This window comes from Bradysia coprophila (assembly GCF_014529535.1).
Source record: "Bradysia coprophila strain Holo2 chromosome X unlocalized genomic scaffold, BU_Bcop_v1 contig_79, whole genome shotgun sequence".
In the NCBI taxonomy this organism is placed as follows: Eukaryota; Metazoa; Arthropoda; class Insecta; order Diptera; family Sciaridae; genus Bradysia; species Bradysia coprophila.
The window spans coordinates 2,221,950-2,235,351 of record NW_023503370.1 but is presented as its reverse complement, the minus strand read 5'-3'; the positions used below and the strand labels follow the sequence as shown (position 1 = coordinate 2,235,351).

General features: G+C 34.9%; 1 non-coding gene across 1 annotated transcript; it reads right to left on the bottom strand.

Moving 5' to 3' along the window:
* Positions 1-11,716: 11,716 nt before the first annotated feature.
* Trnaq-uug lies at positions 11,717-11,788 on the bottom strand. Its single transcript has one exon. It is a non-coding gene; the product is annotated as a tRNA-Gln (tRNA).
* Positions 11,789-13,402: the final 1,614 nt, after the last annotated feature.

The window sequence follows — 13,402 nt, the reverse complement described above, 5'->3', positions numbered from 1 at the left end:
GTTGAGTTTTTCCGGTGTAAGAAGATTCAGTTGGCATCTAAATATTTTCCAAATATGACCTGAACATTTGCGATTTTCAGTCAAGAAATAAATTATGAAAGAAATATTATTATATTTGGTTAAAGCGAAGAAAAAGTTGTGATTAATAGGATGTGTCGATAGGAAATCTTTATTTATCAGACTTTGAATTCGTGGTACTTGTCGCGGAGTTACCATTGTGAAACGTTAAGAACGACCGTTGCACGCTTCCTTCCTAAGAATGTACTGAGTCAGAAAGCTTTTCGCAAGCTTACTTTTAACGGTCTGATGATACGCTCATTTCATTAGATGCGCACTTAGTACTTCATTTAGTTATCTTTATCTTTAGTATTGTTTGGTAGCTCATATCGTAGATTACGCTGGACCATGCCTATGGGACGCGGTTCGATCGCCGCAAGTTTGATAAAGACTAATATGGTTTTAGTACTATGAATTAGCTCTCACCTGAAGCTAAGAAGACTCACAAGTAAACGAGACTTGACACCATCTCGACGCTCACAAATAATCTTCTACTCAACTAAGAATGAAAGGAACAGTACGGTTCAGGTACGAAAGAATATTGCTTTTTTCTTACCCATCTATCTATTTTAGTTCATAATTATTTAGTATTGGCGATACCGCCACTGATGCTGCACTAAGCTCTGCAAGGTCTAATGTTATACAATACTTTGATTGGAAATAATATATGATTTTTTTGCAGTTTTTCTTTTGATAGTTCATGTTGAAAGAAATTTCAATAGTGAAAGCGTAATGCAGGAAGAATAAATGCTTCGAAAAATGATTCAATTCATGAATAATGACTCTTTTTCGCGACGATGCATGGTGAGTTAAATTAAATATCAAATCTCCTGCAATAGTGTAACCATAGCATTTCTGGTATAAATAGAACTAAGACAGTAGGAAATAAGCAAAGCTCGGCGATTTAAGCAATTTTATGGACCGTTCAGCGTTGTTTGTTCGCGAACAGTTTTGTTCATAAAAAAACCCAACCCATATATTTAAAATGTTTTTCTGCAGGCCCATAAAATTTGAATGAATATATTTACACTAACGACCTACTAAAGCACTGCCGGTCGACCACAATTTTTCTATTGACGAGGCATTTAAAACTTGAAAGCGATTATTAATTATGTCCATTTGATTGTGTATAATCCCATATCGTTGTACATGTAATAATTATTTTGTGTTTATAGCGTTTTTGAGTTTAAAGCTTTAGTTAATCAGGTTTAGGCTTTCACTAGCACCGATAAATAGACACGGAAAATTCAAAGCTTCACACAATGACAAATGTAATAATGGTCGGAAAATGTATTGTCCAACGAAAATAAAAACGAAATTTTTGCATTTTTGTTAAACCGCGCGGCATGCCGTTCTTTTTTAAAAAATTAATTTCCCGAAATATAGTCAAAATTTGAAGATTTTAGTGCTCGGATTATTGTTGTACCACACATGTTTACCCATTGATATGATTATAGGGTTAGACAAGCAAACACGAAAGAACGTTTATGCTTAAAAAATGTTAATGAATCTTTCGCGAAAAAAACTATAAGTTTTATGCCTCGTAAGTTCGTTAGACTTTTGACATAAAATATATGGGAGAAATGTCAAAAGTTCACGAATTTGCTATAGCCTTACATACATTACAACACGCAAATGGAATTTACGCCTTATAAACAGGATACAGACTTTTGGAAACGCACTTCGGAAATAAAATCTTTTTTTTGAGTCCTGCGGTCAAAAACATTTCGTTCGAATCATAACTTGACACGCAAGTCCGATGAAAATTCAAAACTAGTTTCAGACAGAATCAAACAGTGAAAGTCGTATATAAATGGTCCTTTTGTTTATTAGTGTTTAAATGTACAAATATCGTCCGCTCATTTCGCCGGCAACACTCTAAACAAAACGTCGTCCCTTAACATAAGGATTTTTTAGCGCAAGCTCAATTTCAGGACTCTGGGCTCGTCTGAAATTCTTCATTTTTTAACCATAAAATCATGTTAGCATACGGATAGGCAGGAACTATTTGCTAAACTCAGTCGCGAAAGTTAAGATGTGAGCGACCCATGACAAAATAATGCTGATCCTGCAAATATACATGTGGCGGATTAAGTCAATTAACCGTCAAAGTTTTTATAGGCATATCAAGAGAAACGTTTTTGCTGGAAGAAAAGTAATTGCGATTCTGAATCGCGTCATCCCATAATGAAAGTATCGATACGAAAAGTTGTTGTATGTCCCAATATAAATGTTATGACAATCGACTAGTTAAAGAAAATTACGTTTATTTAAAGGGTTCAGTTCATAGTTAAGCGAAGAAGCAACGAGTTTGCTTATTTGTTTTCTAGAATAAGGCAAGTAGAAGTAATTTACTATTGTGTGACTTTCAATTCGTAGTCCAAAAATCTTGTTTGAATTCAATTTAGACGCGACAGAACTAGTCAAACTGAACTCGCCCTATTCGTTCCATACGAAACATCATTTTCTCGGAATCGTGTCAGAGATATTTCAGCACTAGAAAGAGACAATATTACATCTGGCATATGTAAACATGAGGCGGTACACTCCAACGCACTAGGTGGCGATATTAAATTTATTCTTTTTTTCCTCCCATGTATGGAAAAGGACGATTTTGATTTTTTTGAATTAGATACACCCCTGAAGAATGAGTCATTACTTCATTGGCCAAGATCGTTAGCAACTCCTTTCGCCGAGAGCTTTAACAAATAGAAAGTTTCATAACGAGGACTTTATTCTACTATAACAGAAAAATATCGGACGCACTACTGTTCATTTCGATATACCCTTCACATCAGTTCGTGTTTTCCATAGATTGCGTGTCCAAGAAATTATTACGGTGTTGGGACTAATGAAGAGACTTGAAGGCAATAGTGTATTGTTTGAGACTGTAATTACAATTTTTTTTTTTTAAATAGCCAGTCTTCTCTGACTAATTCACACTTTTTTCGTAGTACACTAACGCGCACGCAGAGAGTGATTGTCATATTTGACTCATACCTTTATATAATCTGTTTTGAGAAATCCTTATCAAATATCGTTAAATGTTGTTCCCCGAGCACCGTATAAAACTTTAATACATTTCGTTAGGTGGAGGGGCAAACCTTTTTATATATTTTTTTTTTGTGTAGCAAATCTTTGCACGCATTGCCAAACAAACGGTTTGTTTTCAAGTGAGGTGAGCATAACATTAATACTATTTGTTGGGATTCGGTTTCGTGAAACATGCAATTAGGACCATTTCTGTTTTCCTTTTTCTTTTTTTTTTGGCGTGTGCGTTTCCTGCTAAACTCCACGTTACATAAACATAAAACATTTCTCTAACAGAAAATGATTGAAAGCAACAAGTTATTTTTTACAATTCTAAGGGCGTTTGTTATTGCTTTTCGTTCGGTTTATCGTTTCGGTGAGCAAGGGTAAATTTTTTAGGAAAATTAATTTCGCTACAAGAACATAAGATCGCAGGAAATAATGAATTTTATCATTGTTATGGCTTTTTAGGGAAATTCGAAAGTCACAGGTTTAAGTAGTGATAAATGTATTGTGCTTGAGGTTGAGTTGTACCAGAGAACATATGATATAGATTTGGATCTATATTCGGTAAGTTTCTTGAAATGTTGATGAAGTTTGAATGTATATTCATTATTCTAGGTTTAAAATACCGTTAGATATATTCGTACATGAAATCAACGCCGGCACCTTCCATATATTAATTATATTTGTACATTACTTTCAAACTGGAGAAAGATGTAAAGAAAATCCAATTATATATAAAAGTGTTGTAGTTGTGGCTGCAATGAAATTGTGTATTATAGGTAAATCTATCTTGCTTCATTTTGTATATTTAAATATACTAATTATTAAGCACTATTTCCCGGTTTATAAAACCAAATCTTTCACATTCCACTGAAAACACATATTTGTTTAATAAAAAGACAAAAGAACACAAAGTTTAATATGGTAAGACTGTGATGAGTAAAAAAGATCTTTTTCTCTTGAAATTTCATTTCCTTTGTAGTTTCATTTTTATTGAAAATTTAACAGCGAGAAAAGGAGGCAGGATATAATTTTTGTATAGTTTACCCCTGCATATTGAATTTGTCGTCATTAATATAAAAAGATGGAAAAATACGAGGTAATTTACAGGGCTGCTGAATCAACATATAAAGTCACTGTTCGCAAAAAACCTATTGATATTAAGAAATGGATTATGCTATGGATTTAAAGATTAATATTTTTGTCTACAGAACTATTTACACAAAGTGACGACTATAAACTACTATATTGACTATACGACGCAAACAGCGACCCCCTGGCCGCCATGCAGACCCATGCAGAGCATCGATGCTTTGGCCAAAAGGGCGATTTTTAATACTGGATTTTAGTCTATTTTTTAATCTTTCGAACCAGAATTTATTTTCAAAAACTGTACGACGCAATAACCGACCAGCTCTTGAGAAAACTGAGCGCTGCACATCTAAACTGTTCAAAGAATTAAAAAGCACTCTTTAACAACTAGGACTTACAGTCCACGACACCTTCAATATGTCTCACATCTATGATATTCCAAACGTTTCAACTGAATTCCACCAACATCAACTCAGCTTTCTTATCAGTATGATCCGCTTGTGCTGTGCTTTCAATTAAGTTAACTCTTCGCTGTGCGGGATCAACTGAATACAGAGTGTGAGCTGTGTGAAATCATTGAAAACGTGAAATCACTAAAGATCTGTAACATAATTCTTGACTTAAGAAATCCCAATTAATGAGTTGGATAGTATAATATCACAGTCCGAACCTTTTATCCCAATTCTTAAATTCCTTGTGTGACTACATAAAATGATGGGTTGAAGGCCAAAGACTACTTAACATATACCGTAATGCGCCTCAGAGAGTTGTGAATAGTATTAACCGGCACGTGTTCGTTTGAACCAAGCCTTTGAACGTGTACAAGTGGCTCTCACAAATGACCCCAACTCTAACTGCTGCTTATAGAAGGAAACTGGGTCCAAATGTCATCGGTGAATGCCCAAAGTATATCACCTTCTAAGACGCAGGACACTAGAAGTCATGTGGTTAAAGCCTCAAGGTCTGGTGACACAGAACATTTCAATCTAATTCATTACGTCAGTGTGTTTGGACATCGTTATTTTGAGTAGTTAAACTTCCCACACTCAAATAGAATAATGTCTTAACAGGGGCGTGATCTATACTAAATATAATTCCACAATGTCTGCTGAATTAAATTAAACAAGCAAGAAACATAAATTGCTAACAGAGTAAATATTATATTGATTGTGACTTGATACGAATTTCCTCTTCTTTCTTTCAATAACAAGAAAAGGAAAGCAGCCCATGTAGGTAGATGGGTAAGTATACCACAACTACATGCGTTATTTCTAATACATTTCGAAACAAAATATCATTCACATCAATACTTTCGCCAATGCATAAAATAAACCGAAATCAGAAGTTATAAATACTACCATTGATGGAAATATATTAACTGGAGATCGATGACACAATCAGTCACTATCATATATTCCAAGCGTAATCTCTTAAAACTTTGATAATACATATATCAGAAGAGGAAAAAATTAAGGCCAAGTCGAAACGAAATGGTATCATTTTTTCACAATAAACAAGTTATAAATCCCACAACAACGTCTTATACCCCCCATGATATGCAATATCATGAAACCATGAAACTCTCAAGCAAATTTCCATCATCGTTTTTTACAGCAATATACTACTTTTCTCATACAATTTTCATATTGAAATGGGAATGTTATCTTTCACTTGGGAATAGAAAGTGCTTAAGGTATTGCGAAATGATAAAAGGAAAATCGTATGGTTGTGATTTTGAACCAGGTTTTTTAAAAAAAAAGAAGAAAAAAAAAGAAATTTGTTAAACTGTCTGTATAAAATACATATATGCCAATGTGATTTTTATTGAATCATTTGTTATTGTACGAATACGGTATACCGGATATGGGTTTGACGATGAAAGTATTTAAAACCATTTTTTTTTCTCGGTTTGTGTATATTCCAATTTGAACGTATAACAGATGGAATCGTTCGAACATTAAATTTATTTCCATGTTTAAGTTAAGTTTTAAGTTTGAAAAAGAAGCATTAAAAATATCAATTTTTATCTAACTGCGGTCACTTTAGATTTTTTTTATACCAATCCAATTGAAGTGGGAACGAAACCATAAGAACGATACATATACACACGATAAAAATGTTACCAAAGACAATTTGGTACTTATAGTAGTTTGTTAAGTATGTTAAAAACTCTATTATAAAGAAGTTTTGTTTCGGGTATGGTATTATATGTGAGACGAAAACAAACAAACAAAAAAAATGGCAGTAGAAGCCAAAAACAGCCAAAAACAAAAGCAAAAAAAAAATTAAAAGTGGATAAACGTGCTGACATGTTTTTATTTATACATGAACAAACTCACGTTTTATTATGGGGTTATAAAATTTTTGTTCTGTTTTGTTTGTTTGTTTTTTTTTTTTTTTGAAAAAACAACACTTCGAAGTTCATAAAACGAATACACCCATTTTGCTTTTTATTTCTTTGTTCTCTTCCCGAAATACGATAAAATTATTAGACATAACATACCACACCGCAATCTGTTCCTTACACTTATATGGAATTTCGAAGACGAAACAAGTGCATAATAGCACAGCCAGAGATTAGTTGGTGTATGGTGTATATTGTTAGAGTAACATTGAAATGAATATTCTAAACAGAACCGAATTTACAGCGATTTCGGTGAATTAGGAGAGCATATATCGTAAGTTGAGGGAACGGGTTGGCTCTGTGATAACGTACTGGCCTTCCACCAAGAAAATCCGGGTTCAATTCCGGTGAGGGCAAATTCTGTATGGGATTTTTCCTCGATTTGTATATCATGAAAGTAACGTTCCTAGGTGTTCGGTGTTCGAAACGCAGACAGAAAAATGGCATGAATGACATAACCTATTCACAATGAATTCTGTGTACAAACATCTGAATGCTAACTTTAGGCACAGACGAAAAGTCCTAAAGGCTAACCTACAGGCGTGGTTTTGAATTCACGTAAAGCGTGTCGTATACACACTCACCAACCCTTACAACTCACCAACGTTTACATCCAGTACTGGAAAATAAAGGCTACAAAAAAATTAGGTTCGTCCACACACTTTAAGAAACCGATCCGTTTTCTAGCCGTGTGAACTCTGTTTTCCCACCGTTTTGCCTGAGGTTGTGAGGTCACCTTTAGTGTCTATCTTGTCAATAGATTAACATTAATATATCTAACAAGCCGCCAAGTCCACATCACTACGTACTCCTTCCGTCCTAAAGTTCACTCAAGCTTCATAATTTAGATAGTCCCAGCGTTGTCTGGTGGCTGTAACGATGTACACATTGAATACTCGTATGACGTGACCCAAATACGATTAATTTGTGTGCGTATGTGAGCCTATTTACATACTTCGAAGGTTTGGATGTCACGTTAGGCCGGTGGTCCAGACTGCGCTGGTTATTGGACGTTGGCTGTTAGTAAGTTCTCTAAACAAATAAATCAAATCACCAGGCAGGCATTTCGTGGAAATTTGCCGTTTCATAGAGGAGTTAAAAATGACGATTTTTTTAGATGTATTCCTACTTCCTGCTCTATTATCTTCAGTCCTTCGATTCTGTTGTTTCATTTTTACAATAATCTTAGACTTATGTATTCTTATGTCATTAAATCCACATCACTATGTACAATGTTGAAAGTTTCCATTTTCAAAGCTTTTGAAACAGATGCAATAATCATGTATTGGTTGTTACAATCCACGCCATTAGTCGTATAAATTTATACGTCAGAGATTTTTTCTCCTCTAAATAATAAAATAGAAAAAAATATTTTCACACAATCTGTCAATGCCAATCGATTCCAAACACATTTTAAAACATTTTGGTCCAAAAAAATATGAAAAACCACTTAAAACAGCAAAGATATCTCAATTTTAGTTTTCATTTCCATACTAAATCGCAAAATAGAAAAACTGACAGATCGTAACAAAAGAGAAAAAATTTCTCTCCGACGTATATAAATTTATACGACTAATGGTGTGGTTTAAAATTTCGTGAGATAAGTTTATACCAGTTACATAGAGTTTTACTTGGATAAAAGAGTCATAAGACCGGTGAAATGAAAATGGAATGGTAGGAAGTAAGAACAGAACGAAATCCAAGAAAAGTCAAAACTTAATTTGAGCTCAGTTTAGTTCATGCTTTGAGTTGCGTTTAAGCCCGTATCTGTAAGTTCTTTTATAATTAGTAGAATTTGATTTTCTCAAGCCTCAAGTTTAACAAAAAAAAAATCAGTTTCAACGGTTGGCGGTGTTTCATGTTCACATCCCCAGCTTACCTGCAGCTGTTTAAATAAGTTAAGAACTCTTGGCAAATAAAAAAGACATTTCCGTTCACGGAGCCACATTGAACTTAACTTCACAACTCTAAATACTGAATCAAAGTAAGACGAGGGCTTTTCAGATTAATCACGTTCGAAGTATTTTTTTTTTTTAAATTCTCGACTCTCTACAAATAGCAGAGAAAGTTGTTAAAACTTCTTCGCCGCAGCCAACAGCAACGTTTAATATATTCAAACACAAGTTTCAATGAACACTCATTACCTATATGTGTATCAAATTTCAATTACTTTTAAGTTTGCCTTGAAAATAATTTTTATATCCATGCACCAATACACATGCTTCGACAGAAGAATGTTGAAGAGTTGAAGAGTTTTCTTGTAAGATTTCGTGAACGATGTAAATTTCAGGAGAGTGAATTATGTAGCAACTTTGTATGTGATACATTGCAAAATTTGGAGGACCTCTGCTCTGATTTTATAATCTTGTGCAGAGAAAACCGGTGGTCAATTTCTACCGTTTGTTCTACTGATCCGAATTTGCTGTGTACATTATTACAGAGTTTGATTGCTTAACCACGAAGAATGAATGAAATTATATGGTAAATCCTATTTTACACATACAATTCGATATTAATAAAGAAGAAACTCTCATGAGTAACTTGCTGTATTGACCGAAAATTCTATCATTTTACAACGGTCATTTTATATGGTGCGATAGTTTTCTGTGCATTTACAGAACCGCATTGGCTACCCAAAAGCCATCCGGGCATTAAATGACGAAACAGTATAAGGTTCGTTAACGTGTCACATTTCATCTGTTATCGACAACAACGACAAAAATAATGACAAGCTCTGGGTAATGTGGTTCTTTATAATAGTAAAATGCATGTTAAAAAATTGAAGTACAAGATTTTAAACGAATCGATTGAAAATACTTTGATTGATAGAAGTAATAGACCAGATAAAAATATTGGTAAAATGCTTACCTTCAGTTCTGGACCGATTTTTTTTTAAACAACACACCCTCAACGCCTAACTGACTGAATGACATCCCGAACGAAAAATTACATGTAACACAAAGAGACGTTGTCGGTCGCTTTTTATGCACTCCGTTTTGGCAATTAATGTACAAACCAGGTATGGTCTATCCATACAAGCAATCATTGAGAGATGAGTTTGTTTATATTAACCTTGTACCTTGTGTGTACATTCATTGCGTTTTGGTCGCCGTTTACACTATAACAATGAAAAGAAAGAACAGTTTCACTGTTATTTTAAAAACGGAGAGTAAATGGAGTGTAGGTGTGTGCTACGATTCACTACATTCACGCTTAAAGCCAAGACGCAACATAATAACCGATTCAATCAGTGTTGCGGTTGAGTTTCGAACCCACAGCTGGCCATCTAAAAATTCAATGTAATGTTTCGACTTACACACTACGCTATTGATCACTTCAACTACCTCTTCTAAAACTAGCCCCTACCACTTAAGTGAGTCAGGTCCAAGAAAAAACTTGTGAATAGCTTAAAACACATGAGGATATCCTTGCGTCGTTATGTCGATACTACATTGGTCGACATGGAGTTCGCGGCCGGCTTGCTATTATTGCATAATTTAAACCGTTCTTTCGAAAACTTCACACCGTCGAGCGTTTCGTAGCATCGACTACACTTTTTACAATACCCATCAATGGTGACATTTACAAACGTACGCGGGATCTGCTTTAAATATCTGACAATTGGTGCATTTCCGGGTGACCGCCTGTGACCTTTTATTGTTGAATTGGATGATGTGAAACAGTTTCCCACGACGACCACGCGTAATTTGTTCTGTTGTTTCGTTGCATCGCCAACAATCTCCTTTGCCATTTTGGTCATTTGTTTTTGCGACGAACGAAACTTCCTTTGGTGACCATCGTCTTCCGATTCAGACTCGGAATCTGAATTATTGACATCGCATTTCCGTTTTCGGTTATTTGCCATTTCGAATTTTAAATAAGAATTACCAGAACGTATTCGTCGCTGAGAAGTTCAAAAAATTCGGCCTGAGTGAGGATTGTGTTGGATTGTTGAATTGTTTTCGTTTTCAGTATGTCAAATAGTGCTTTGGTGTCGATTGGAAAATGCATCATATGAAAATTATGTTGTGGCACAACTATGAAATTTGACAGCTTCGCATGGTGTATTGCCTCTTTCGTGTTTCTTTTTCTTCTCACTATGAAAACGTCTGTTTTCCGTAGAAGATGGTTCTGGTTTCGCCTCGTTTCTCCCTTTTTGTGGTCGTTTCCGTTTCTTCTTTTCCGTTATGAGGCCGGCAGCAATTAGAGTTTCTTTTCGTGTCATGTTGGTCTTGTGTATCCAGCGTTGCATTTTGCAACCTTACCATTGCTGGCACCATCTGAAACCAGGGAAGACGTGGGCCGTTGTTTTGTGTCTTCTTTTCCCTTTTGTTTGATTTCTTTGTGGTTATTTTTGGAGCTGTACGTTTGCGTTTCTGTTTTGGGTTTCCATCCTGTTTGAAATCGTAGAAAAAGACGTTCAAAAACTTGCAAATTTTTTGTAATCCGGAAATTCATGCTGCACTTTTTTTGGTTGAGTGCATTTTTCCGAATCGAAGGAGAATTTTGTGGTGTGGTAGATTTTGTCGTTACTACTCTCTGACTCTTACTACTTCTATCAGGGAAATTTCACTGTTTTCGATAAGAAGTTGTTCAGGTACTTGTTATCTAATGATTATAGATCCTCATTTTGGAGTTCATAATACCCGAATGTGCGAAACCTGAGAATGGTATAGAGTGGACAACCCTTAAGGATATGTACACCAGTCTCAGGTGCCAGATCACAATAACAGATAGTTACAAGTCTTTCCTTTGATAAAGGAAAATATCTAAAATAATGAAGTTAAAGATTTTTCACACCACAGTTGAGAAAAGAGCCATTTTCTCACTTCAGGTGAAACGTAGTCCGTATGACTCAAACTTTGACAGGTTCGACTTTCTGTCGATGAGTAACAAAAATAAATGCAATTTTTTACATATATGCTCTGTTGTGTATGTGTATCTTCAATTTAATTTTATAATCTCTTACAATTGGGGTAGACAATGTAACATTTTACAATGAATAAATTAAGAAAATAAATTACATTCATCATGAATCTGACGTTTTGTTTGTCTTTTTGACTTTTTGCCAACTGCCAACCTAAAAGGCATCAATTACATAATTATATCACATTAAAAAAAAATCCTAGGTTCTACCGAGATTTGAACTCGGATCGCTGGATTCAAAGTCCAGAGTGCTAACCATTACACCATAGAACCACCTGAGTTGAAACTGAGTAACTGACACGTTCGTAATCGAACAAAAGCTTATATTTGAATAAACAAAATTTATTTATAATCACCAACTGATGATGCTACGATACACAGCTAAAATGTAGGTCAGCAATGTGTTGATGTGTGTAATTTTTTGTTTTTGTTTTTGTTTCTGTTGCTCGTCTGAATATGTATAAAGACATTAGTAAAGACATCTGCTAGAGACGTTATACGAAAAACAAAGCAAAACTTGAGAGGCACTGACAAACAGCCTATTAACACCCGAGTTCATAGTCTCCTACACACTAATCGCCCCCGAGGGAACAGGTGAGATTAAGTTATTTAGATGTTAAAATTGTTTTCCATATCATTTTGTACAAAGAAAAGCGGATCGGTTTGAAAGCAGAATTGTCTACGTTATATTTTATATGGGAAATAAAGCTTGGAAATTGTCGTCCGAACTCGATTGCGATCAAAATTTAGTATTACCTGAAATTATAAGTCACGCCAGGTAATTTTATAAAACACACCTGATCCCTAGTTCAATAAATTCGATCTGTAAGGTGAGCTTTCAGGTCAATTGAATTTTTCATAGAAATTTTCAGGTCAACTTGACAGATTTCCGGTCAGGTCAAACCTGATCACATCACTATAATCAGGTTTCAGGTATAATCAGGTCAACATTCATTGAATCAGGTGCAGGTATTTTCAGTTCAGATTCAGATAAGTCGGGACCTTCTTTAAGTCAACATTGTTTTCGATATGATTTTGAACGTGAAAAAGCAGGTTAGCTTATGAAGACAAAATTGTACTTGCATCATTTTGTAATGTGATAAAAGTCATCTCAAATTGATGAAATACTTTTCAATGCAGGCGAGTAGTGTGAGTTGCTTCAAAGTTTGAAATTCAAACTCAAAAACCAGTTTTATTCAAAATTTAAATGTTGATAAAAGCCTCGACTAGATTCGCATGATCGGACTACAACAATTTCTTTGAAATCAGGTCTGAAAAGGGAACAAAATTTATGTTTCTGTGAAATAAAAATTAATTGGAAAATTTAAAATCTAAGGGAAGTAAATCCACCACCGACAATTTCAAGCTCGACTTCAATTTCGTTTATGTTGCATCTTCAGTTGGCTAAACACCATCACATACTCTGATGTAAATACTTTGTACGTAATACTCTGTGTATGTAATAATAAAAAAAAAGTTCAATTGGATCGCATCGATATTGAGGATTATGGAAGACATAAAAATTCCTCTATAACTTTTCATGTAACTCTAATTGGAATAGGTCCGAAATTTTACACCCAAATTCGAGGATCATTCAAGCTGAGGCTATAAACATGAACCCTATTCTACTACGTGACAAACAACACAAGAACAATTTTCATTCGGATAATTCGGATAATCGTTTCGACATAAAAGTGTCATCATCATCAATAAGTTGAGACTATAGAACAAACGAAGAACAGAAAAAACGAGCCATCAGAACAGTCGGAGCGTTTGCTGCGACTGAGCCCCGTACAAACCCGTATATCTATTGCGTACGTGACCCTAGTGCGTCTGTCACCCTACTTTGACCGTAAGCCTATGCGCCGGTTAAAGTAGTATAGGCGA